This window comes from Scophthalmus maximus, chromosome 13 (genome assembly GCF_022379125.1).
Source record: "Scophthalmus maximus strain ysfricsl-2021 chromosome 13, ASM2237912v1, whole genome shotgun sequence".
Taxonomy (NCBI): domain Eukaryota; kingdom Metazoa; phylum Chordata; class Actinopteri; order Pleuronectiformes; family Scophthalmidae; genus Scophthalmus; species Scophthalmus maximus.
Window position 1 is genome coordinate 23,755,193 of NC_061527.1, and position 25,867 is coordinate 23,781,059.

Consider the following 25,867-nt stretch of genomic DNA (forward strand, 5'->3'; position numbering starts at 1 on the left):
CATGTTGATATAAATTTCCAATAAAGTGTAACGTGAACATGGCATTGGTGAATCCACCATCTGAAAAGGAACCCTGGACCCTCAGATTAAAAGTCTGATGCTCTACCGACTGAGCTACCCAGGCTTCAAGAGGATTTTCAGGTGGACATATTTTTTTCATGTAGTCCAAATACAACATTACATAGACTCACACTTTTATCCACACTGAAAATGTAGCCATAACTTGGTATTCAGTATAGCAAAACTGTTAATCCATCATGGTTTTCCAATCTTGGGGAATCTATGACAAGAAACGCTGATACTGCTGGACTCTAGAGGTGGAAGAACAACAGTGTAGACGTTCATCCCTCATCACTGTTGACCAGTCTTGGGGAGCCTATGACAAGGAACACCTTTACTGTAGGAAGCAAGTGGTGGAACAATGCCAAAGTAAAGGATTTCTATATGTTGTGCATTCCCTGTAGTTTCAGTCCTTCTAGACACACTACGTGGATACATGCGATGGTATTAAACTGTTCTGAAAAACAATTTCAGCGTGTATGCAACCTCAAGAACATTTTGCTCAAATATTAAGGTATTTACTGAGTAAAAATCACTAATGCGAACAGGGACTTGATCCCTGAAACCTCAGATATTAGGGTATGTACTCAGTAGAAACTCTCAATGCAATCTCCTCAATGAAGAGTGCACAGCCTGAAGAGGGACTTGAACTGTGGACCCTCAGATTGTCACACGATTGAATAGGCAGTCTCAAGAACATTTGGGTATAAACATGTTGATATCAATTTACAATAAACTTTAAAGTGAATTGCATCGGGGAACCCAGCACCTGAACAGGGACTTGAACCCTGGACCCTCAGATTAAAAGTCTGATGCTCTACCGACTGAGCTACCCAGGCTTCAAGAGGATTTTCAGGTGGACATATTTTTTCATGTAGTACAAATACAACATTACATAGACTCACACTTTTATCCACACTGAAAATGTAGCCATAACTTGGTATTAAGTATAGCAAAACTGTTAATCCATCATGGTTTTCCAATCTTGGGGAATCTATGACAAGAAACGCTGATACTGCTGGACTCTAGAGGTGGAAGAACAACACTGTAGATGTTCATCCCTCATCATTGTTGACCAGTCTTGGGGAACCTATGACAAGGAACACCTTTACTGTTGGAAGCAAGTGGTGGAACAATGCCAAAGTAAAGGATTTCTATATGTTGTGCATTCCCTGTAGTTTCAGTCCTTCTAGACACACTACGTGGATACATGCGATGGTATTAAACTGTTCTGAAAAACAATTTCAGCGTGTATGCAACCTCAAGAAAATTTTGCTCAAATATTAAGGTATTTACTGAGTAAAAATCACTAATGCGAACAGGGACTTGATCCCTGAAACCTCAGATATTAGGGTATGTACTCAGTAGAAACTCTCAATGCAATCTCCTCAATGAAGAGTGCACAGCCTGAAGAGGGACTTGAACTGTGGACCCTCAGATTGTCACACGATTGAATAGGCAGTCTCAAGAACATTTGGGTATAAACATGTTGACATCAATTTACAATAAACTGTAAAGTGAATTGCATTGGGGAACCCACCACCGGAACAGGGACTTGAACCTTGGACCCTCAGATTAAAAGTCTGATGCTCTACCGACTGAGCTACCCAGGCTTCAAGAGGATTTTCAGGTGGACATATTTTTTCATGTAGTACAAATACAACATTACATAGACTCACACTTTTATCCACACTGAAACTGTAACCATAACTTGGTATTCAGTAGAGCAAAACTGTTAATCCATCATGGTTTTCCAATCTTGGGGAATCTATGACAAGAAACGCTGATACTGCTGGACTCTAGAGGTGGAAGAACAACACTGTAGATGTTCATCCCTCATCATTGTTGACCAGTCTTGGGGAACCTATGACAAGGAACACCTTTACTGTTGGAAGCAAGTGGTGGAACAATGCCAAAGTAAAGGATTTCTATATGTTGTGCATTCCCTGTAGTTTCAGTCCTTCTAGACACACTACGTGGATACATGCGATGGTATTAAACTGTTCTGAAAAACAATTTCAGCGTGTATGCAACCTCAAGAAAATTTTGCTCAAATATTAAGGTATTTAGTGAGTAAAAATCCCCAATGCGAACAGGGACTTGATCCCTGAAACCTCAGATATTAGGGTATGTACTCAGTAGAAATTCTCAATGCAATCTCCTCAATGAAGAGTGCACAGCCTGAAGAGGGACTTGAACTGTGGACCCTCAGATTGTCACACGATTGAATAGGCAGTCTCAAGAACATTTAGATTTAAACATGTTGATATAAATTTCCAATAAAGTGTAACGTGAACATGGCATTGGTGAATCCACCATCTGAAAAGGAACCCTGGACCCTCAGATTAAAAGTCTGATGCTCTACCGACTGAGCTACCCAGGCTTCAAGAGGATTTTCAGGTGGACATATTTTTTTCATGTAGTCCAAATACAACATTACATAGACTCACACTTTTATCCACACTGAAAATGTAGCCATAACTTGGTATTCAGTATAGCAAAACTGTTAATCCATCATGGTTTTCCAATCTTGGGGAATCTATGACAAGAAACGCTGATACTGCTGGACTCTAGAGGTGGAAGAACAACACTGTAGATGTTCATCCCTCATCATTGTTGACCAGTCTTGGGGAACCTATGACAAGGAACACCTTTACTGTTGGAAGCAAGTGGTGGAAGAATGCCAAAGTAAAGGATTTCTATATGTTGTGCATTCCCTGTAGTTTCAGTCCTTCTAGACACACTACGTGGATACATGCGATGGTATTAAACTGTTCTGAAAAACAATTTCAGCGTGTATGCAACCTCAAGAACATTTTGCTCAAATATTAAGGTATTTACTGAGTAAAAATCACTAATGCGAACATGGACTTGATCCCTGATACCTCAGATATTAGGGTATGTACTCAGTAGAAACTCTCAATGCAATCTCCTCAATGAAGAGTGCACAGCCTGAAGAGGGACTTGAACTGTAGACCCTCAGATTGTCACACGATTGAATAGGCAGTCTCAAGAACATTTAGATTTAAACATGTTGATATAAATTTCCAATAAAGTGTAACGTGAACATGGCATTGGTGAATCCACCATCTGAAAAGGAACCCTGGACCCTCAGATTAAAAGTCTGATGCTCTACCGACTGAGCTACCCAGGCTTCAAGAGGATTTTCAGGTGGACATATTTTTTTCATGTAGTCCAAATACAACATTACATAGACTCACACTTTTATCCACACTGAAAATGTAGCCATAACTTGGTATTCAGTATAGCAAAACTGTTAATCCATCATGGTTTTCCAATCTCGGGGAATCTATGACAAGAAACGCTGATACTGCTGGACTCTAGAGGTGGAAGAACAACAGTGTAGACGTTCATCCCTCATCACTGTTGACCAGTCTTGGGGAGCCTATGACAAGGAACACCTTTACTGTTGGAAGCAAGTGGTGGAACAATGCCAAAGTAAAGGATTTCTATATGTTGTGCATTCCCTGTAGTTTCAGTCCTTCTAGACACACTACGTGGATACATGCGATGGTATTAAACTGTTCTGAAAAACAATTTCAGCGTGTATGCAACCTCAAGAACATTTTGCTCAAATATTAAGGTATTTACTGAGTAAAAATCACTAATGCGAACAGGGACTTGATCCCTGAAACCTCAGATATTAGGGTATGTACTAAGTAGAAACTCTCAATGCAATCTCCTCAATGAAGAGTGCACAGCCTGAAGAGGGACTTGAACTGTGGACCCTCAGATTGTCACAGGATTGAATAGGCAGTCTCAAGAACATTTGGGTATAAACATGTTGATATCAATTTACAATAAACTGTAAAGTGAATTGTATTGGGGAACCTACCACCTGAACAGGGACTTGAACCCTGGACCCTCAGATTAAAAGTCTGATGCTCTACCAACTGAGCTACCCAGGCTTCAAGAGAATTTTCAGGTGGACATACTTTTTTCATGTAGTCCACATACAACATTACATAGACTCACACTTTTATCCACACTGAAAATGTAGCCATAACTTTGTATTCAGTATAGCAAAACTGTTAATCCATCATGGTTTTCCAATCTTGGGGAATCTATGACAAGAAACGCTGATACTGCTGGACTCTAGAGGTGGAAGAACAACACTGTAGATGTTCATCCCTCATCATTGTTGACCAGTCTTGGGGAACCTATGACAAGGAACACCTTTACTGTTGGAAGCAAGTGGTGGAACAATGCCAAAGTAAAGGATTTCTATATGTTGTGCATTCCCTGTAGTTTCAGTCCTTCTAGACACACTACGTGGATACATGCGATGGTATTAAACTGTTCTGAAAAACAATTTCAGCGTGTATGCAACCTCAAGAAAATTTTGCTCAAATATTAAGGTATTTACTGAGTAAAAATCACTAATGCGAACAGGGACTTGATCCCTGAAACCTCAGATATTAGGGTATGTACTCAGTAGAAACTCTCAATGCAATCTCCTCAATGAAGAGTGCACAGCCTGAAGAGGGACTTGAACTGTGGACCCTCAGATTGTCACACGATTGAATAGGCAGTCTCAAGAACATTTGGGTATAAACATGTTGACATCAATTTACAATAAACTGTAAAGTGAATTGCATTGGGGAACCCACCACCGGAACAGGGACTTGAACCCTGGACCCTCAGATTAAAAGTCTGATGCTCTACCGACTGAGCTACCCAGGCTTCAAGAGGATTTTCAGGTGGACATATTTTTTCATGTAGTCCAAATACAACATTACATAGACTCACACTTTTATCCACACTGAAACTGTAACCATAACTTGGTATTCAGTAGAGCAAAACTGTTAATCCATCATGGTTTTCCAATCTTGGGGAATCTATGACAAGAAACGCTGATACTGCTGGACTCTAGAGGTGGAAGAACAACAGTGTAGACGTTCATCCCTCATCACTGTTGACCAGTCTTGGGGAGCCTATGACAAGGAACACCTTTACTGTAGGAAGCAAGTGGTGGAACAATGCCAAAGTAAAGGATTTCTATATGTTGTGCATTCCCTGTAGTTTCAGTCCTTCTAGACACACTACGTGGATACATGCGATGGTATTAAACTGTTCTGAAAAACAATTTCAGCGTGTATGCAACCTCAAGAACATTTTGCTCAAATATTAAGGTATTTACTGAGTAAAAATCACTAATGCGAACAGGGACTTGATCCCTGAAACCTCAGATATTAGGGTATGTACTCAGTAGAAACTCTCAATGCAATCTCCTCAATGAAGAGTGCACAGCCTGAAGAGGGACTTGAACTGTGGACCCTCAGATTGTCACACGATTGAATAGGCAGTCTCAAGAACATTTGGATTTAAACATGTTGATATAAATATCCAATAAAGGTTAACGTGAACATGGCATTGGTAAATCCACCATCTGAAAAGGAACCCTGGACCCTCAGATTAAAAGTCTGATGCTCTACCGACTGAGCTACCCAGGCTTCGAGAGGATTTTCAGGTGGACATATTTTTTCATGTAGTCCAAATACAACATTACATAGACTCACACTTTTATCCACAGTGAAACTGTAACCATAACTTGGTATTCAGTAGAGCAAAACTGTTAATTCATCATGGTTTTCCAATCTTGGGGAATCTATGACAAGAAACGCTGATACTGCTGGACTCTAGAGGTGGAAGAACAACAGTGTAGATGTTCATCCCTCATCATTGTTGACCAGTCTTGGGGAGCCTATGAAAAGGAACACCTTTACTGTAGGAAGCAAGTGGTGGAACAATGCCAAAGTAAAGGATTTCTAAATGTTGTGCATTCCCCGTAGTTTCAGTCCTTCTAGACACACTACGTGGATACATGCGATGGTATTAAACTGTTCTGAAAAACAATTTCAGCGTGTATGCAACCTCAAGAACATTTTGCTCAAATATTAAGGTATTTACTGAGTAAAAAACCCCCAATGCGAACAGGGACTTGATCCCTGAAACCTCAGATATTAGGGTATGTACTCAGTAGAAATTCTCAATGCAATCTCCTCAATGAAGAGTGCACAGCCTGAAGAGGGACTTGAACTGTGGACCCTCAGATTGTCACACGATTGAATAGGCAGTCTCAAGAACATTTGGGTATAAACATGTTGATATGAATTTACAATAAACTTTAAAGTGAATTGCATCGGGGAACCCAGCACCCAAACAGGGAACCCTGGACCCTCAGATTAAAAGTCTGATGCTCTACCGACTGAGCTACCCAGGCTTCAAGAGGATTTTCAGGTGGACATATTTTTTCATGTAGTCCAAATACAACATTACATAGACTCACACTTTTATCCACACTGAAACTGTAACCATAACTTGGTATTCAGTAGAGCAAAACTGTTAATCCATCATGGTTTTCCAATCTTGGGGAATCTATGACAAGAAACGCTGATACTGCTGGACTCTAGAGGTGGAAGAACAACAGTGTAGATGTTCATCCCTCATCATTGTTGACCAGTCTTGGGGAGCCTATGACAAGGAACACCTTTACTGTAGGAAGCAAGTGGTGGAACAATGCCAAAGTAAAGGATTTCTAAATGTTGTGCATTCCCTGTAGTTTCAGTCCTCCTAGACACACTACGTGGATACATGCGATGGTATTAAACTGTTCTGAAAAACAATTTCAGCGTGTATGCAACCTCAAGAAAATTTTGCTCAAATATTAAGGTATTTACTGAGTAAAAATCACTAATGCGAACGGGGACTTGATCCCTGAAACCTCAGATATTAGGGTATGTACTCAGTAGAAACTCTCAATGCAATCTCCTCAATGAAGAGTGCACAGCCTGAAGAGGGACTTGAACTGTGGACCCTCAGATTGTCACACGATTGAATAGGCAGTCTCAAGAACATTTGGGTATAAACATGTTGATATGAATTTACAATAAACTGTAAAGTGAATTGCATTGGGGAACCCACCACCTGAACAGGGACTTGAACCCTGGACCCTCAGATTAAAAGTCTGATGCTCTACCGACTGAGCTACCCAGGCTTCAAGAGGATTTTCAGGTGGACATATTTTTTTCATGCAGTCCAAATACAACATTACATAGACTCACACTTTTATCCACACTGAAAATGTAGCCATAACTTGGTATTCAGTATAGCAAAACTGTTAATCCATCATGGTTTTCCAATCTTGGGGAATCAATGACAAGAAACGCTGATACTGCTGGACTCTAGAGGTGGAAGAATAACACTGTAGACGTTCATCCCTCATCACTGTTGACCAGTCTTGGGGAGCCTATGACAAGGAACACCTTTACTGTAGGAAGCAAGTGGTGGAACAATGCCAAAGTAAAGGATTTCTATATGTTGTGCATTCCCTGTAGTTTCAGTCCTTCTAGACACACTACGTGGATACATGCGATGGTATTAAACTGTTCTGAAAAACAATTTCAGCGTGTATGCAACCTCAAGAACATTTTGCTCAAATATTAAGGTATTTACTGAGTAAAAATCACTAATGCGAACAGGGACTTGATCCCTGAAACCTCAGATATTAGGGTATGTACTCAGTAGAAACTCTCAATGCAATCTCCTCAATGAAGAGTGCACAGCCTGAAGAGGGACTTGAACTGTGGACCCTCAGATTGTCACACGATTGAATAGGCAGTCTCAAGAACATTTGGATTTAAACATGTTGATATAAATTTCCAATAAAGTCTAACGTGAACATGGCATTGGTGAATCCACCATCTGAAAAGGAACCCTGGACCCTCAGATTAAAAGTCTGATGCTCTACCGACTGAGCTACCCAGGCTTCAAGAGGATTTTCAGGTGGACATATTTTTTCATGTAGTCCAAATACAACATTACATAGACTCACACTTTTATCCACACTGAAACTGTAACCATAACTTGGTATTCAGTAGAGCAAAACTGTTAATCCATCATGGTTTTCCAATCTTGGGGAATCTATGACAAGAAACGCTGATACTGCTGGACTCTAGAGGTGGAAGAACAACACTGTAGATGTTCATCCCTCATCACTGTTGACCAGTCTTGGGGAACCTATGACAAGGAACACCTTTACTGTTGGAAGCAAGTGGTGGAAGAATGCCAAAGTAAAGGATTTCTATATGTTGTGCATTCCCTGTAGTTTCAGTCCTTCTAGACACACTACGTGGATACATGCGATGGTATTAAACTGTTCTGAAAAACAATTTCAGCGTGTATGCAACCTCAAGAACATTTTGCTCAAATATTAAGGTATTTACTGAGTAAAAATCACTAATGCGAACATGGACTTGATCCCTGATACCTCAGATATTAGGGTATGTACTCAGTAGAAACTCTCAATGCAATCTCCTCAATGAAGAGTGCACAGCCTGAAGAGGGACTTGAACTGTAGACCCTCAGATTGTCACACGATTGAATAGGCAGTCTCAAGAACATTTAGATTTAAACATGTTGATATAAATTTCCAATAAAGTGTAACGTGAACATGGCATTGGTGAATCCACCATCTGAAAAGGAACCCTGGACCCTCAGATTAAAAGTCTGATGCTCTACCGACTGAGCTACCCAGGCTTCAAGAGGATTTTCAGGTGGACATATTTTTTTCATGTAGTCCAAATACAACATTACATAGACTCACACTTTTATCCACACTGAAAATGTAGCCATAACTTGGTATTCAGTATAGCAAAACTGTTAATCCATCATGGTTTTCCAATCTTGGGGAATCTATGACAAGAAACGCTGATACTGCTGGACTCTAGAGGTGGAAGAACAACAGTGTAGACGTTCATCCCTCATCACTGTTGACCAGTCTTGGGGAGCCTATGACAAGGAACACCTTTACTGTTGGAAGCAAGTGGTGGAACAATGCCAAAGTAAAGGATTTCTATATGTTGTGCATTCCCTGTAGTTTCAGTCCTTCTAGACACACTACGTGGATACATGCGATGGTATTAAACTGTTCTGAAAAACAATTTCAGCGTGTATGCAACCTCAAGAACATTTTGCTCAAATATTAAGGTATTTACTGAGTAAAAATCACTAATGCGAACAGGGACTTGATCCCTGAAACCTCAGATATTAGGGTATGTACTAAGTAGAAACTCTCAATGCAATCTCCTCAATGAAGAGTGCACAGCCTGAAGAGGGACTTGAACTGTGGACCCTCAGATTGTCACACGATTGAATAGGCAGTCTCAAGAACATTTGGGTATAAACATGTTGATATCAATTTACAATAAACTGTAGAGTGAATTATATTGGGGAACCTACCACCTGAACAGGGACTTGAACCCTGGACCCTCAGATTAAAAGTCTGATGCTCTACCGACTGAGCTACCCAGGCTTCAAGAGAATTTTCAGGTGGACATACTTTTTTCATGTAGTCCACATACAACATTACATAGACTCACACTTTTATCCACACTGAAAATGTAGCCATAACTTGGTATTCAGTATAGCAAAACTGTTAATCCATCATGGTTTTCCAATCTTGGGGAATCTATGACAAGAAACGCTGATACTGCTGGACTCTAGAGGTGGAAGAACAACACTGTAGATGTTCATCCCTCATCATTGTTGACCAGTCTTGGGGAACCTATGACAAGGAACACCTTTACTGTTGGAAGCAAGTGGTGGAACAATGCCAAAGTAAAGGATTTCTATATGTTGTGCATTCCCTGTAGTTTCAGTCCTTCTAGACACACTACGTGGATACATGCGATGGTATTAAACTGTTCTGAAAAACAATTTCAGCGTGTATGCAACCTCAAGAAAATTTTGCTCAAATATTAAGGTATTTACTGAGTAAAAATCACTAATGCGAACAGGGACTTGATCCCTGAAACCTCAGATATTAGGGTATGTACTCAGTAGAAACTCTCAATGCAATCTCCTCAATGAAGAGTGCACAGCCTGAAGAGGGACTTGAACTGTGGACCCTCAGATTGTCACACGATTGAATAGGCAGTCTCAAGAACATTTGGGTATAAACATGTTGACATCAATTTACAATAAACTGTAAAGTGAATTGCATTGGGGAACCCACCACCGGAACAGGGACTTGAACCCTGGACCCTCAGATTAAAAGTCTGATGCTCTACCGACTGAGCTACCCAGGCTTCAAGAGGATTTTCAGGTGGACATATTTTTTCATGTAGTCCAAATACAACATTACATAGACTCACACTTTTATCCACACTGAAAATGTAGCCATAACTTGGTATTCAGTATAGCAAAACTTTTAATCCATCATGGTTTTCCAATCTTGGGGAATCTATGACAAGAAACGCTGATACTGCTGGACTCTAGAGGTGGAAGAACAACAGTGTAGATGTTCATCCCTCATCACTGTTGACCAGTCTTGGGGAGCCTATGACAAGGAACACCTTTACTGTAGGAAGCAAGTGGTGGAACAATGCCAAAGTAAAGGATTTCTAAATGTTGTGCATTCCCCGTAGTTTCAGTCCTTCTAGACACACTACGTGGATACATGCGATGGTATTAAACTGTTCTGAAAAACAATTTCAGCGTGTATGCAACCTCAAGAACATTTTGCTCAAATATTAAGGTATTTACTGAGTAAAAATCCCCAATGCGAACAGGGACTTGATCCCTGAAACCTCAGATATTAGGGTATGTACTCAGTAGAAATTCTCAATGCAATCTCCTCAATGAAGAGTGCACAGCCTGAAGAGGGACTTGAACTGTGGACCCTCAGATTGTCACTTGATTGAATAGGCAGTCTCAAGAACATTTGGATTTAAACATGTTGATATAAATTTCCAATAAAGTCTAACGTGAACATGGCATTGGTGAATCCACCATCTGAAAAGGAACCCTGGACCCTCAGATTAAAAGTCTGATGCTCTACCGACTGAGCTACCCAGGCTTCAAGAGGATTTTCAGGTGGACATATTTTTTTCATGCAGTCCAAATACAACATTACATAGACTCACACTTTTATCCACACTGAAAATGTAGCCATAACTTGGTATTCAGTATAGCAAAACTGTTAATCCATCATGGTTTTCCAATCTTGGGGAATCAATGACAAGAAACGCTGATACTGCTGGACTCTAGAGGTGGAAGAATAACACTGTAGACGTTCATCCCTCATCACTGTTGACCAGTCTTGGGGAGCCTATGACAAGGAACACCTTTACTGTAGGAAGCAAGTGGTGGAACAATGCCAAAGTAAAGGATTTCTATATGTTGTGCATTCCCTGTAGTTTCAGTCCTTCTAGACACACTACGTGGATACATGCGATGGTATTAAACTGTTCTGAAAAACAATTTCAGCGTGTATGCAACCTCAAGAACATTTTGCTCAAATATTAAGGTATTTACTGAGTAAAAATCACTAATGCGAACAGGGACTTGATCCCTGAAACCTCAGATATTAGGGTATGTACTCAGTAGAAACTCTCAATGCAATCTCCTCAATGAAGAGTGCACAGCCTGAAGAGGGACTTGAACTGTGGACCCTCAGATTGTCACACGATTGAATAGGCAGTCTCAAGAACATTTGGATTTAAACATGTTGATATAAATTTCCAATAAAGTCTAACGTGAACATGGCATTGGTGAATCCACCATCTGAAAAGGAACCCTGGACCCTCAGATTAAAAGTCTGATGCTCTACCGACTGAGCTACCCAGGCTTCAAGAGGATTTTCAGGTGGACATATTTTTTCATGTAGTCCAAATACAACATTACATAGACTCACACTTTTATCCACACTGAAACTGTAACCATAACTTGGTATTCAGTAGAGCAAAACTGTTAATCCATCATGGTTTTCCAATCTTGGGGAATCTATGACAAGAAACGCTGATACTGCTGGACTCTAGAGGTGGAAGAACAACACTGTAGATGTTCATCCCTCATCACTGTTGACCAGTCTTGGGGAACCTATGACAAGGAACACCTTTACTGTTGGAAGCAAGTGGTGGAAGAATGCCAAAGTAAAGGATTTCTATATGTTGTGCATTCCCTGTAGTTTCAGTCCTTCTAGACACACTACGTGGATACATGCGATGGTATTAAACTGTTCTGAAAAACAATTTCAGCGTGTATGCAACCTCAAGAACATTTTGCTCAAATATTAAGGTATTTACTGAGTAAAAATCACTAATGCGAACATGGACTTGATCCCTGATACCTCAGATATTAGGGTATGTACTCAGTAGAAACTCTCAATGCAATCTCCTCAATGAAGAGTGCACAGCCTGAAGAGGGACTTGAACTGTAGACCCTCAGATTGTCACACGATTGAATAGGCAGTCTCAAGAACATTTAGATTTAAACATGTTGATATAAATTTCCAATAAAGTGTAACGTGAACATGGCATTGGTGAATCCACCATCTGAAAAGGAACCCTGGACCCTCAGATTAAAAGTCTGATGCTCTACCGACTGAGCTACCCAGGCTTCAAGAGGATTTTCAGGTGGACATATTTTTTTCATGTAGTCCAAATACAACATTACATAGACTCACACTTTTATCCACACTGAAAATGTAGCCATAACTTGGTATTCAGTATAGCAAAACTGTTAATCCATCATGGTTTTCCAATCTTGGGGAATCTATGACAAGAAACGCTGATACTGCTGGACTCTAGAGGTGGAAGAACAACAGTGTAGACGTTCATCCCTCATCACTGTTGACCAGTCTTGGGGAGCCTATGACAAGGAACACCTTTACTGTTGGAAGCAAGTGGTGGAACAATGCCAAAGTAAAGGATTTCTATATGTTGTGCATTCCCTGTAGTTTCAGTCCTTCTAGACACACTACGTGGATACATGCGATGGTATTAAACTGTTCTGAAAAACAATTTCAGCGTGTATGCAACCTCAAGAACATTTTGCTCAAATATTAAGGTATTTACTGAGTAAAAATCACTAATGCGAACAGGGACTTGATCCCTGAAACCTCAGATATTAGGGTATGTACTAAGTAGAAACTCTCAATGCAATCTCCTCAATGAAGAGTGCACAGCCTGAAGAGGGACTTGAACTGTGGACCCTCAGATTGTCACACGATTGAATAGGCAGTCTCAAGAACATTTGGGTATAAACATGTTGATATCAATTTACAATAAACTGTAAAGTGAATTATATTGGGGAACCTACCACCTGAACAGGGACTTGAACCCTGGACCCTCAGATTAAAAGTCTGATGCTCTACCGACTGAGCTACCCAGGCTTCAAGAGAATTTTCAGGTGGACATACTTTTTTCATGTAGTCCACATACAACATTACATAGACTCACACTTTTATCCACACTGAAAATGTAGCCATAACTTGGTATTCAGTATAGCAAAACTGTTAATCCATCATGGTTTTCCAATCTTGGGGAATCTATGACAAGAAACGCTGATACTGCTGGACTCTAGAGGTGGAAGAACAACACTGTAGATGTTCATCCCTCATCATTGTTGACCAGTCTTGGGGAACCTATGACAAGGAACACCTTTACTGTTGGAAGCAAGTGGTGGAACAATGCCAAAGTAAAGGATTTCTATATGTTGTGCATTCCCTGTAGTTTCAGTCCTTCTAGACACACTACGTGGATACATGCGATGGTATTAAACTGTTCTGAAAAACAATTTCAGCGTGTATGCAACCTCAAGAAAATTTTGCTCAAATATTAAGGTATTTACTGAGTAAAAATCACTAATGCGAACAGGGACTTGATCCCTGAAACCTCAGATATTAGGGTATGTACTCAGTAGAAACTCTCAATGCAATCTCCTCAATGAAGAGTGCACAGCCTGAAGAGGGACTTGAACTGTGGACCCTCAGATTGTCACACGATTGAATAGGCAGTCTCAAGAACATTTGGGTATAAACATGTTGACATCAATTTACAATAAACTGTAAAGTGAATTGCATTGGGGAACCCACCACCGGAACAGGGACTTGAACCCTGGACCCTCAGATTAAAAGTCTGATGCTCTACCGACTGAGCTACCCAGGCTTCAAGAGGATTTTCAGGTGGACATATTTTTTCATGTAGTCCAAATACAACATTACATAGACTCACACTTTTATCCACACTGAAAATGTAGCCATAACTTGGTATTCAGTATAGCAAAACTTTTAATCCATCATGGTTTTCCAATCTTGGGGAATCTATGACAAGAAACGCTGATACTGCTGGACTCTAGAGGTGGAAGAACAACAGTGTAGATGTTCATCCCTCATCACTGTTGACCAGTCTTGGGGAGCCTATGACAAGGAACACCTTTACTGTAGGAAGCAAGTGGTGGAACAATGCCAAAGTAAAGGATTTCTAAATGTTGTGCATTCCCCGTAGTTTCAGTCCTTCTAGACACACTACGTGGATACATGCGATGGTATTAAACTGTTCTGAAAAACAATTTCAGCGTGTATGCAACCTCAAGAACATTTTGCTCAAATATTAAGGTATTTACTGAGTAAAAATCCCCAATGCGAACAGGGACTTGATCCCTGAAACCTCAGATATTAGGGTATGTACTCAGTAGAAATTCTCAATGCAATCTCCTCAATGAAGAGTGCACAGCCTGAAGAGGGACTTGAACTGTGGACCCTCAGATTGTCACTTGATTGAATAGGCAGTCTCAAGAACATTTGGATTTAAACATGTTGATATAAATTTCCAATAAAGTCTAACGTGAACATGGCATTGGTGAATCCACCATCTGAAAAGGAACCCTGGACCCTCAGATTAAAAGTCTGATGCTCTACCGACTGAGCTACCCATGCTTCAAGAGGATTTTCAGGTGGACATATTTTTTCATGTAGTCCAAATACAACATTACATACACTCACACTTTTATCCACACTGAAACTGTAACCATAACTTGGTATTCAGTAGAGCAAAACTGTTAATCCATCATGGTTTTCCAATCTTGGGGAATCTATGACAAGAAACGCTGATACTGCTGGACTCTAGAGGTGGAAGAACAACAGTGTAGACGTTCATCCCTCATCACTGTTGACCAGTCTTGGGGAGCCTATGACAAGGAACACCTTTACTGTAGGAAGCAAGTGGTGGAACAATGCCAAAGTAAAGGATTTCTATATGTTGTGCATTCCCTGTAGTTTCAGTCCTTCTAGACACACTACGTGGATACATGCGATGGTATTAAACTGTTCTGAAAAACAATTTCAGCGTGTATGCAACCTCAAGAACATTTTGCTCAAATATTAAGGTATTTACTGAGTAAAAATCACTAATGCGAACAGGGACTTGATCCCTGAAACCTCAGATATTAGGGTATGTACTCAGTAGAAACTCTCAATGCAATCTCCTCAATGAAGAGTGCACAGCCTGAAGAGGGACTTGAACTGTGGACCCTCAGATTGTCACACGATTGAATAGGCAGTCTCAAGAACATTTGGGTATAAACATGTTGATATCAATTTACAATAAACTTTAAAGTGAATTGCATCGGGGAACCCAGCACCTGAACAGGGACTTGAACCCTGGACCCTCAGATTAAAAGTCTGATGCTCTACCGACTGAGCTACCCAGGCTTCAAGAGGATTTTCAGGTGGACATATTTTTTCATGTAGTACAAATACAACATTACATAGACTCACACTTTTATCCACACTGAAAATGTAGCCATAACTTGGTATTAAGTAGAGCAAAACTGTTAATCCATCATGGTTTTCCAATCTTGGGGAATCTATGACAAGAAACGATGATACTGCTGGACTCTAGAGGTGGAAGAACAACAGTGTAGACGTTCATCCCTCATCACTGTTGACCAGTCTTGGGGAGCCTATGACAAGGAACACCTTTACTGTAGGAAGCAAGTGGTGGAACAATGCCAAAGTAAAGGATTTCTATATGTTGTGCATTCCCTGTAGTTTCAGTCCTTCTAGACACACTACGTGGATACATGCGATGGTATTAAACTGTTCTGAAAAACAATTTCAGCGTGTATGCAACCTCAAGAACATTTTGCTCAAATATTAAGGTATTTACTGAGTAAAAATCACTAATGCGAACAGGGACTTGATCCCTGAAACCTCAGATATTAGGGTATGTACTCAGTAGAAACTCTCAATGCAATCTCCTCAATGAAGAGTGCACAGCCTGAAGAGGGACTTGAACTGTGGACCCTCAGATTGTCACACGATTGAATAGGCAGTCTCAAGAACATTTGGGTATAAACATGTTGATATCAATTTACAATAAACTTTAAAGTGAATTGCATCGGGGAACCCAGCACCTGAACAGGGACTTGAACCCTGGACCCTCAGATTAAAAGTCTGATGCTCTACCGACTGAGCTACCCAGGCTTCAAGAGGATTTTCAGGTGGACATATTTTTTTCATGTAGTCCAAATACAACATTACATAGACTCACACTTTTATCCACACTGAAAATGTAGCCATAACTTGGTATTCGGTATAACAAAACTGTTAATCCATCATGGTTTTCCAATCTTGGGGAATCTATGACAAGAAACGCTGATACTGCTGGACTCTAGAGGTGGAAGAATAACACTGTAGACGTTCATCCCTCATCACTGTTGACCAGTCTTGGGGAGCCTATGACAAGGAACACCTTTACTGTAGGAAGCAAGTGGTGGAACAATGCCAAAGTAAAGGATTTCTAAATGTTGTGCATTCCCTGTAGTTTCAGTCCTTCTAGACACACTACGTGGATACATGCGATGGTATTAAACTGTTCTGAAAAACAATTTCAGCGTGTATGCAACCTCAAGAACATTTTGCTCAAATATTAAGGTATTTACTGAGTAAAAATCACTAACGCGAACATGGACTTGATCCCTGATACCTCAGATATTAGGGTATGTACTCAGTAGAAACTCTCAATGCAATCTCCTCAATGAAGAGTGCACAGCCTGAAGAGGGACTTGAACTGTGGACCCTCAGATTGTCACACGATTGAATAGGCAGTCTCAAGAACATTTGGATTTAAACATGTTGATATAAATTTCCAATAAAGTCTAACGTGAACATGGCATTGGTGAATCCACCATCTGAAAAGGAACCCTGGACCCTCAGATTAAAAGTCTGATGCTCTACCGACTGAGCTACCCAGGCTTCAAGAGGATTTTGAGGTGGACATATTTTTTTCATGTAGTCCAAATACAACATTACATAGACTCACACTTTTATCCACACTGAAAATGTAGCCATAACTTGGTATTCAGTAGAGCAAAACTGTTAATCCATCATGGTTTTCCAATCTTGGGGAATCTATGACAAGAAACGCTGATACTGCTGGACTCTAGAGGTGGAAGAACAACAGTGTAGATGTTCATCCCTCATCACTGTTGACCAGTCTTGGGGAGCCTATGACAAGGAACACCTTTACTGTAGGAAGCAAGTGGTGGAACAATGCCAAAGTAAAGGATTTCTAAATGTTGTGCATTCCCCGTAGTTTCAGTCCTTCTAGACACACTACGTGGATACATGCGATGGTATTAAACTGTTCTGAAAAACAATTTCAGCGTGTATGCAACCTCAAGAACATTTTGCTCAAATATTAAGGTATTTACTGAGTAAAAATCCCCAATGCGAACAGGGACTTGATCCCTGAAACCTCAGATATTAGGGTATGTACTCAGTAGAAATTCTCAATTCAATCTCCTCAATGAAGAGTGCACAGCCTGAAGAGGGACTTGAACTGTGGACCCTCAGATTGTCACACGATTGAATAGGCAGTCTCAAGAACATTTGGATTTAAACATGTTGATATAAATTTCCAATAAAGTCTAACGTGAACATGGCATTGGTGAATCCACCATCTGAAAAGGAACCCTGGACCCTCAGATTAAAAGTCTGATGCTCTACCGACTGAGCTACCCAGGCTTCAAGAGGATTTTCAGGTGGACATATTTTTTTCATGTAGTCCAAATACAACATTACATAGACTCACACTTTTATCCACACTGAAAATGTAGCCATAACTTGGTATTCAGTATAGCAAAACTTTTAATCCATCATGGTTTTCCAATCTTGGGGAATCTATGACAAGAAACGCTGATACTGCTGGACTCTAGAGGTGGAAGAACAACAGTGTAGATGTTCATCCCTCATCACTGTTGACCAGTCTTGGGGAGCCTATGACAAGGAACACCTTTACTGTAGGAAGCAAGTGGTGGAACAATGCCAAAGTAAAGGATTTCTAAATGTTGTGCATTCCCCGTAGTTTCAGTCCTTCTAGACACACTACGTGGATACATGCGATGGTATTAAACTGTTCTGAAAAACAATTTCAGCGTGTATGCAACCTCAAGAACATTTTGCTCAAATATTAAGGTATTTACTGAGTAAAAATCCCCAATGCGAACAGGGACTTGATCCCTGAAACCTCAGATATTAGGGTATGTACTCAGTAGAAATTCTCAATGCAATCTCCTCAATGAAGAGTGCACAGCCTGAAGAGGGACTTGAACTGTGGACCCTCAGATTGTCACTTGATTGAATAGGCAGTCTCAAGAACATTTGGATTTAAACATGTTGATATAAATTTCCAATAAAGTCTAACGTGAACATGGCATTGGTGAATCCACCATCTGAAAAGGAACCCTGGACCCTCAGATTAAAAGTCTGATGCTCTACCGACTGAGCTACCCATGCTTCAAGAGGATTTTCAGGTGGACATATTTTTTCATGTAGTCCAAATACAACATTACATACACTCACACTTTTATCCACACTGAAACTGTAACCATAACTTGGTATTCAGTAGAGCAAAACTGTTAATCCATCATGGTTTTCCAATCTTGGGGAATCTATGACAAGAAACGCTGATACTGCTGGACTCTAGAGGTGGAAGAACAACAGTGTAGACGTTCATCCCTCATCACTGTTGACCAGTCTTGGGGAGCCTATGACAAGGAACACCTTTACTGTAGGAAGCAAGTGGTGGAACAATGCCAAAGTAAAGGATTTCTATATGTTGTGCATTCCCTGTAGTTTCAGTCCTTCTAGACACACTACGTGGATACATGCGATGGTATTAAACTGTTCTGAAAAACAATTTCAGCGTGTATGCAACCTCAAGAACATTTTGCTCAAATATTAAGGTATTTACTGAGTAAAAATCACTAATGCGAACAGGGACTTGATCCCTGAAACCTCAGATATTAGGGTATGTACTCAGTAGAAACTCTCAATGCAATCTCCTCAATGAAGAGTGCACAGCCTGAAGAGGGACTTGAACTGTGGACCCTCAGATTGTCACACGATTGAATAGGCAGTCTCAAGAACATTTGGGTATAAACATGTTGATATCAATTTACAATAAACTTTAAAGTGAATTGCATCGGGGAACCCAGCACCTGAACAGGGACTTGAACCCTGGACCCTCAGATTAAAAGTCTGATGCTCTACCGACTGAGCTACCCAGGCTTCAAGAGGATTTTCAGGTGGACATATTTTTTCATGTAGTACAAATACAACATTACATAGACTCACACTTTTATCCACACTGAAAATGTAGCCATAACTTGGTATTAAGTATAGCAAAACTGTTAATCCATCATGGTTTTCCAATCTTGGGGAATCTATGACAAGAAACGCTGATACTGCTGGACTCTAGAGGTGGAAGAACAACACTGTAGATGTTCATCCCTCATCATTGTTGACCAGTCTTGGGGAACCTATGACAAGGAACACCTTTACTGTTGGAAGCAAGTGGTGGAACAATGCCAAAGTAAAGGATTTCTATATGTTGTGCATTCCCTGTAGTTTCAGTCCTTCTAGATACACTACGTGGATACATGCGATGGTATTAAACTGTTCTGAAAAACAATTTCAGCGTGTATGCAACCTCAAGAAAATTTTGCTCAAATATTAAGGTATTTACTGAGTAAAAATCACTAATGCGAACAGGGACTTGATCCCTGAAACCTCAGATATTAGGGTATGTACTCAGTAGAAACTCTCAATGCAATCTCCTCAATGAAGAGTGCACAGCCTGAAGAGGGACTTGAACTGTGGACCCTCAGATTGTCACACGATTGAATAGGCAGTCTCAAGAACATTTGGGTATAAACATGTTGACATCAATTTACAATAAACTGTAAAGTGAATTGCATTGGGGAACCCACCACCGGAACAGGGACTTGAACCCTGGACCCTCAGATTAAAAGTCTGATGCTCTACCGACTGAGCTACCCAGGCTTCAAGACGATTTTCAGGTGGACATATTTTTTCATGTAGTCCAAATACAACATTACATAGACTCACACTTTTATCCACACTGAAACTGTAACCATAACTTGGTATTCAGTAGAGCAAAACTGTTAATCCATCATGGTTTTCCAATCTTGGGGAATCTATGACAAGAAACGCTGATACTGCTGGACTCTAGAGGTGGAAGAACAACACTGTAGATGTTCATCCCTCATCATTGTTGACCAGTCTTGGGGAACCTATGACAAGGAACACCTTTACTGTTGGAAGCAAGTGGTGGAACAATGCCAAAGTAAAGGATTTCTATATGTTGTGCATTCCCTGTAGTTTCAGTCCTTCTAGACACACTACGTGGATACATGCGATGGTATTAAACTGTTCTGAAAAACAATTTCAGCGTGTATGCAACCTCAAGAAAATTTTGCTCAAATATTAAGGTATTTAGTGAGTAAAAATCCCCAATGCAAACAGGGACTTGATCCCTGAAACCTCAGATATTAGGGTATGTACTCAGTAGAAATTCTCAATGCAATCTCCTCAATGAAGAGTGCACAGCCTGAAGAGGGACTTGAACTGTGGACCCTCAGATTGTCACACGATTGAATAGGCAGTCTCAAGAACATTTAGATTTAAACATGTTGATATAAATTTCCAATAAAGTGTAACGTGAACATGGCATTGGTGAATCCACCATCTGAAAAGGAACCCTGGACCCTCAGATTAAAAGTCTGATGCTCTACCGACTGAGCTACCCAGGCTTCAAGAGGATTTTCAGGTGGACATATTTTTTTCATGTAGTCCAAATACAACATTACATAGACTCACACTTTTATCCACACTGAAAATGTAGCCATAACTTGGTATTCAGTATAGCAAAACTGTTAATCCATCATGGTTTTCCAATCTTGGGGAATCTATGACAAGAAACGCTGATACTGCTGGACTCTAGAGGTGGAAGAACAACAGTGTAGACGTTCATCCCTCATCACTGTTGACCAGTCTTGGGGAGCCTATGACAAGGAACACCTTTACTGTAGGAAGCAAGTGGTGGAACAATGCCAAAGTAAAGGATTTCTATATGTTGTGCATTCCCTGTAGTTTCAGTCCTTCTAGACACACTCCGTGGATACATGCGATGGTATTAAACTGTTCTGAAAAACAATTTCAGCGTGTATGCAACCTCAAGAAAATTTTGCTCAAATATTAAGGTATTTACTGAGTAAAAATCACTAATGCGAACAGGGACTTGATCCCTGAAACCTCAGATATTAGGGTATGTACTCAGTAGAAACTCTCAATGCAATCTCCTCAATGAAGAGTGCACAGCCTGAAGAGGGACTTGAACTGTGGACCCTCAGATTGTCACACGATTGAATAGGCAGTCTCAAGAACATTTGGGTATAAACATGTTGACATCAATTTACAATAAACTGTAAAGTGAATTGCATTGGGGAACCCACCACCGGAACAGGGACTTGAACCCTGGACCCTCAGATTAAAAGTCTGATGCTCTACCGACTGAGCTACCCAGGCTTCAAGAGGATTTTCAGGTGGACATATTTTTTCATGTAGTCCAAATACAACATTACATAGACTCACACTTTTATCCACACTGAAACTGTAACCATAACTTGGTATTCAGTAGAGCAAAACTGTTAATCCATCATGGTTTTCCAATCTTGGGGAATCTATGACAAGAAACGCTGATACTGCTGGACTCTAGAGGTGGAAGAACAACACTGTAGATGTTCATCCCTCATCATTGTTGACCAGTCTTGGGGAACCTATGACAAGGAACACCTTTACTGTTGGAAGCAAGTGGTGGAACAATGCCAAAGTAAAGGATTTCTATATGTTGTGCATTCCCTGTAGTTTCAGTCCTTCTAGACACACTACGTGGATACATGCGATGGTATTAAACTGTTCTGAAAAACAATTTCAGCGTGTATGCAACCTCAAGAAAATTTTGCTCAAATATTAAGGTATTTAGTGAGTAAAAATCCCCAATGCAAACAGGGACTTGATCCCTGAAACCTCAGATATTAGGGTATGTACTCAGTAGAAATTCTCAATGCAATCTCCTCAATGAAGAGTGCACAGCCTGAAGAGGGACTTGAACTGTGGACCCTCAGATTGTCACACGATTGAATAGGCAGTCTCAAGAACATTTAGATTTAAACATGTTGATATAAATTTCCAATAAAGTGTAACGTGAACATGGCATTGGTGAATCCACCATCTGAAAAGGAACCCTGGACCCTCAGATTAAAAGTCTGATGCTCTACCGACTGAGCTACCCAGGCTTCAAGAGGATTTTCAGGTGGACATATTTTTTTCATGTAGTCCAAATACAACATTACATAGACTCACACTTTTATCCACACTGAAAATGTAGCCATAACTTGGTATTCAGTATAGCAAAACTGTTAATCCATCATGGTTTTCCAATCTTGGGGAATCTATGACAAGAAACGCTGATACTGCTGGACTCTAGAGGTGGAAGAACAACAGTGTAGACGTTCATCCCTCATCACTGTTGACCAGTCTTGGGGAGCCTATGACAAGGAACACCTTTACTGTAGGAAGCAAGTGGTGGAACAATGCCAAAGTAAAGGATTTCTATATGTTGTGCATTCCCTGTAGTTTCAGTCCTTCTAGACACACTCCGTGGATACATGCGATGGTATTAAACTGTTCTGAAAAACAATTTCAGCGTGTATGCAACCTCAAGAAAATTTTGCTCAAATATTAAGGTATTTACTGAGTAAAAATCACTAATGCGAACAGGGACTTGATCCCTGAAACCTCAGATATTAGGGTATGTACTCAGTAGAAACTCTCAATGCAATCTCCTCAATGAAGAGTGCACAGCCTGAAGAGGGACTTGAACTGTGGACCCTCAGATTGTCACACGATTGAATAGGCAGTCTCAAGAACATTTGGGTATAAACATGTTGACATCAATTTACAATAAACTGTAAAGTGAATTGCATTGGGGAACCCACCACCGGAACAGGGACTTGAACCCTGGACCCTCAGATTAAAAGTCTGATGCTCTACCGACTGAGCTACCCAGGCTTCAAGAGGATTTTCAGGTGGACATATTTTTTCATGTAGTCCAAATACAACATTACATAGACTCACACTTTTATCCACACTGAAACTGTAACCATAACTTGGTATTCAGTAGAGCAAAACTGTTAATCCATCATGGTTTTCCAATCTTGGGGAATCTATGACAAGAAACGCTGATACTGCTGGACTCTAGAGGTGGAAGAACAACACTGTAGATGTTCATCCCTCATCATTGTTGACCAGTCTTGGGGAACCTATGACAAGGAACACCTTTACTGTTGGAAGCAAGTGGTGGAACAATGCCAAAGTAAAGGATTTCTATATGTTGTGCATTCCCTGTAGTTTCAGTCCTTCTAGACACACTACGTGGATACATGCGATGGTATTAAACTGTTCTGAAAAACAATTTCAGCGTGTATGCAACCTCAAGAAAATTTTGCTCAAATATTAAGGTATTTAGTGAGTAAAAATCCCCAATGCAAACAGGGACTTGATCCCTGAAACCTCAGATATTAGGGTATGTACTCAGTAGAAATTCTCAATGCAATCTCCTCAATGAAGAGTGCACAGCCTGAAGAGGGACTTGAACTGTGGACCCTCAGATTGTCACACGATTGAATAGGCAGTCTCAAGAACATTTAGATTTAAACATGTTGATATAAATTTCCAATAAAGTGTAACGTGAACATGGCATTGGTGAATCCACCATCTGAAAAGGAACCCTGGACCCTCAGATTAAAAGTCTGATGCTCTACCGACTGAGCTACCCAGGCTTCAAGAGGATTTTCAGGTGGACATATTTTTTTCATGTAGTCCAAATACAACATTACATAGACTCACACTTTTATCCACACTGAAAATGTAGCCATAACTTGGTATTCAGTATAGCAAAACTGTTAATCCATCATGGTTTTCCAATCTTGGGGAATCTATGACAAGAAACGCTGATACTGCTGGACTCTAGAGGTGGAAGAACAACACTGTAGATGTTCATCCCTCATCATTGTTGACCAGTCTTGGGGAACCTATGACAAGGAACACCTTTACTGTTGGAAGCAAGTGGTGGAACAATGCCAAAGTAAAGGATTTCTATATGTTGTGCATTCCCTGTAGTTTCAGTCCTTCTAGACACACTACGTGGATACATGCGATGGTATTAAACTGTTCTGAAAAACAATTTCAGCGTGTATGCAACCTCAAGAAAATTTTGCTCAAATATTAAGGTATTTAGTGAGTAAAAATCCCCAATGCAAACAGGGACTTGATCCCTGAAACCTCAGATATTAGGGTATGTACTCAGTAGAAATTCTCAATGCAATCTCCTCAATGAAGAGTGCACAGCCTGAAGAGGGACTTGAACTGTGGACCCTCAGATTGTCACACGATTGAATAGGCAGTCTCAAGAACATTTAGATTTAAACATGTTGATATAAATTTCCAATAAAGTGTAACGTGAACATGGCATTGGTGAATCCACCATCTGAAAAGGAACCCTGGACCCTCAGATTAAAAGTCTGATGCTCTACCGACTGAGCTACCCAGGCTTCAAGAGGATTTTCAGGTGGACATATTTTTTTCATGTAGTCCAAATACAACATTACATAGACTCACACTTTTATCCACACTGAAAATGTAGCCATAACTTGGTATTCAGTATAGCAAAACTGTTAATCCATCATGGTTTTCCAATCTTGGGGAATCTATGACAAGAAACGCTGATACTGCTGGACTCTAGAGGTGGAAGAACAACAGTGTAGACGTTCATCCCTCATCACTGTTGACCAGTCTTGGGGAGCCTATGACAAGGAACACCTTTACTGTAGGAAGCAAGTGGTGGAACAATGCCAAAGTAAAGGATTTCTATATGTTGTGCATTCCCTGTAGTTTCAGTCCTTCTAGACACACTCCGTGGATACATGCGATGGTATTAAACTGTTCTGAAAAACAATTTCAGCGTGTATGCAACCTCAAGAAAATTTTGCTCAAATATTAAGGTATTTACTGAGTAAAAATCACTAATGCGAACAGGGACTTGATCCCTGAAACCTCAGATATTAGGGTATGTACTCAGTAGAAACTCTCAATGCAATCTCCTCAATGAAGAGTGCACAGCCTGAAGAGGGACTTGAACTGTGGACCCTCAGATTGTCACACGATTGAATAGGCAGTCTCAAGAACATTTGGGTATAAACATGTTGACATCAATTTACAATAAACTGTAAAGTGAATTGCATTGGGGAACCCACCACCGGAACAGGGACTTGAACCCTGGACCCTCAGATTAAAAGTCTGATGCTCTACCGACTGAGCTACCCAGGCTTCAAGAGGATTTTCAGGTGGACATATTTTTTCATGTAGTCCAAATACAACATTACATAGACTCACACTTTTATCCACACTGAAACTGTAACCATAACTTGGTATTCAGTAGAGCAAAACTGTTAATCCATCATGGTTTTCCAATCTTGGGGAATCTATGACAAGAAACGCTGATACTGCTGGACTCTAGAGGTGGAAGAACAACACTGTAGATGTTCATCCCTCATCATTGTTGACCAGTCTTGGGGAACC

At 40.4% G+C, this 25,867-nt stretch overlaps 16 non-coding genes across 16 annotated transcripts; all 16 read right to left on the reverse strand.

Moving 5' to 3' along the window:
- Nucleotides 1–826: 826 nt before the first annotated feature.
- trnak-uuu lies at nt 827–899 on the reverse strand. Its single transcript has one exon. It is a non-coding gene; the product is annotated as a tRNA-Lys (tRNA).
- Nucleotides 900–1,600: 701 nt separating this feature from the next.
- On the reverse strand, nt 1,601–1,673 carry trnak-uuu. Its single transcript has one exon. It is a non-coding gene; the product is annotated as a tRNA-Lys (tRNA).
- Nucleotides 1,674–3,916: 2,243 nt separating this feature from the next.
- trnak-uuu lies at nt 3,917–3,989 on the reverse strand. The gene has a single exon. It is a non-coding gene; the product is annotated as a tRNA-Lys (tRNA).
- Nucleotides 3,990–4,691: 702 nt separating this feature from the next.
- trnak-uuu lies at nt 4,692–4,764 on the reverse strand. The gene has a single exon. It is a non-coding gene; the product is annotated as a tRNA-Lys (tRNA).
- Nucleotides 4,765–7,005: 2,241 nt separating this feature from the next.
- On the reverse strand, nt 7,006–7,078 carry trnak-uuu. The gene has a single exon. It is a non-coding gene; the product is annotated as a tRNA-Lys (tRNA).
- Nucleotides 7,079–9,321: 2,243 nt separating this feature from the next.
- trnak-uuu lies at nt 9,322–9,394 on the reverse strand. Its single transcript has one exon. It is a non-coding gene; the product is annotated as a tRNA-Lys (tRNA).
- Nucleotides 9,395–10,096: 702 nt separating this feature from the next.
- Nucleotides 10,097–10,169, reverse strand: trnak-uuu. The gene has a single exon. It is a non-coding gene; the product is annotated as a tRNA-Lys (tRNA).
- Nucleotides 10,170–13,182: 3,013 nt separating this feature from the next.
- Nucleotides 13,183–13,255, reverse strand: trnak-uuu. Its single transcript has one exon. It is a non-coding gene; the product is annotated as a tRNA-Lys (tRNA).
- Nucleotides 13,256–13,957: 702 nt separating this feature from the next.
- On the reverse strand, nt 13,958–14,030 carry trnak-uuu. The gene has a single exon. It is a non-coding gene; the product is annotated as a tRNA-Lys (tRNA).
- A 1,471-nt stretch (nt 14,031–15,501) lies between these two features.
- On the reverse strand, nt 15,502–15,574 carry trnak-uuu. Its single transcript has one exon. It is a non-coding gene; the product is annotated as a tRNA-Lys (tRNA).
- Nucleotides 15,575–16,275: 701 nt separating this feature from the next.
- On the reverse strand, nt 16,276–16,348 carry trnak-uuu. Its single transcript has one exon. It is a non-coding gene; the product is annotated as a tRNA-Lys (tRNA).
- Nucleotides 16,349–19,362: 3,014 nt separating this feature from the next.
- trnak-uuu lies at nt 19,363–19,435 on the reverse strand. The gene has a single exon. It is a non-coding gene; the product is annotated as a tRNA-Lys (tRNA).
- A 701-nt stretch (nt 19,436–20,136) lies between these two features.
- On the reverse strand, nt 20,137–20,209 carry trnak-uuu. Its single transcript has one exon. It is a non-coding gene; the product is annotated as a tRNA-Lys (tRNA).
- A 1,472-nt stretch (nt 20,210–21,681) lies between these two features.
- trnak-uuu lies at nt 21,682–21,754 on the reverse strand. Its single transcript has one exon. It is a non-coding gene; the product is annotated as a tRNA-Lys (tRNA).
- Nucleotides 21,755–23,226: 1,472 nt separating this feature from the next.
- Nucleotides 23,227–23,299, reverse strand: trnak-uuu. Its single transcript has one exon. It is a non-coding gene; the product is annotated as a tRNA-Lys (tRNA).
- Nucleotides 23,300–25,542: 2,243 nt separating this feature from the next.
- trnak-uuu lies at nt 25,543–25,615 on the reverse strand. The gene has a single exon. It is a non-coding gene; the product is annotated as a tRNA-Lys (tRNA).
- Between the last annotated feature and the right edge of the window lie 252 nt (nt 25,616–25,867).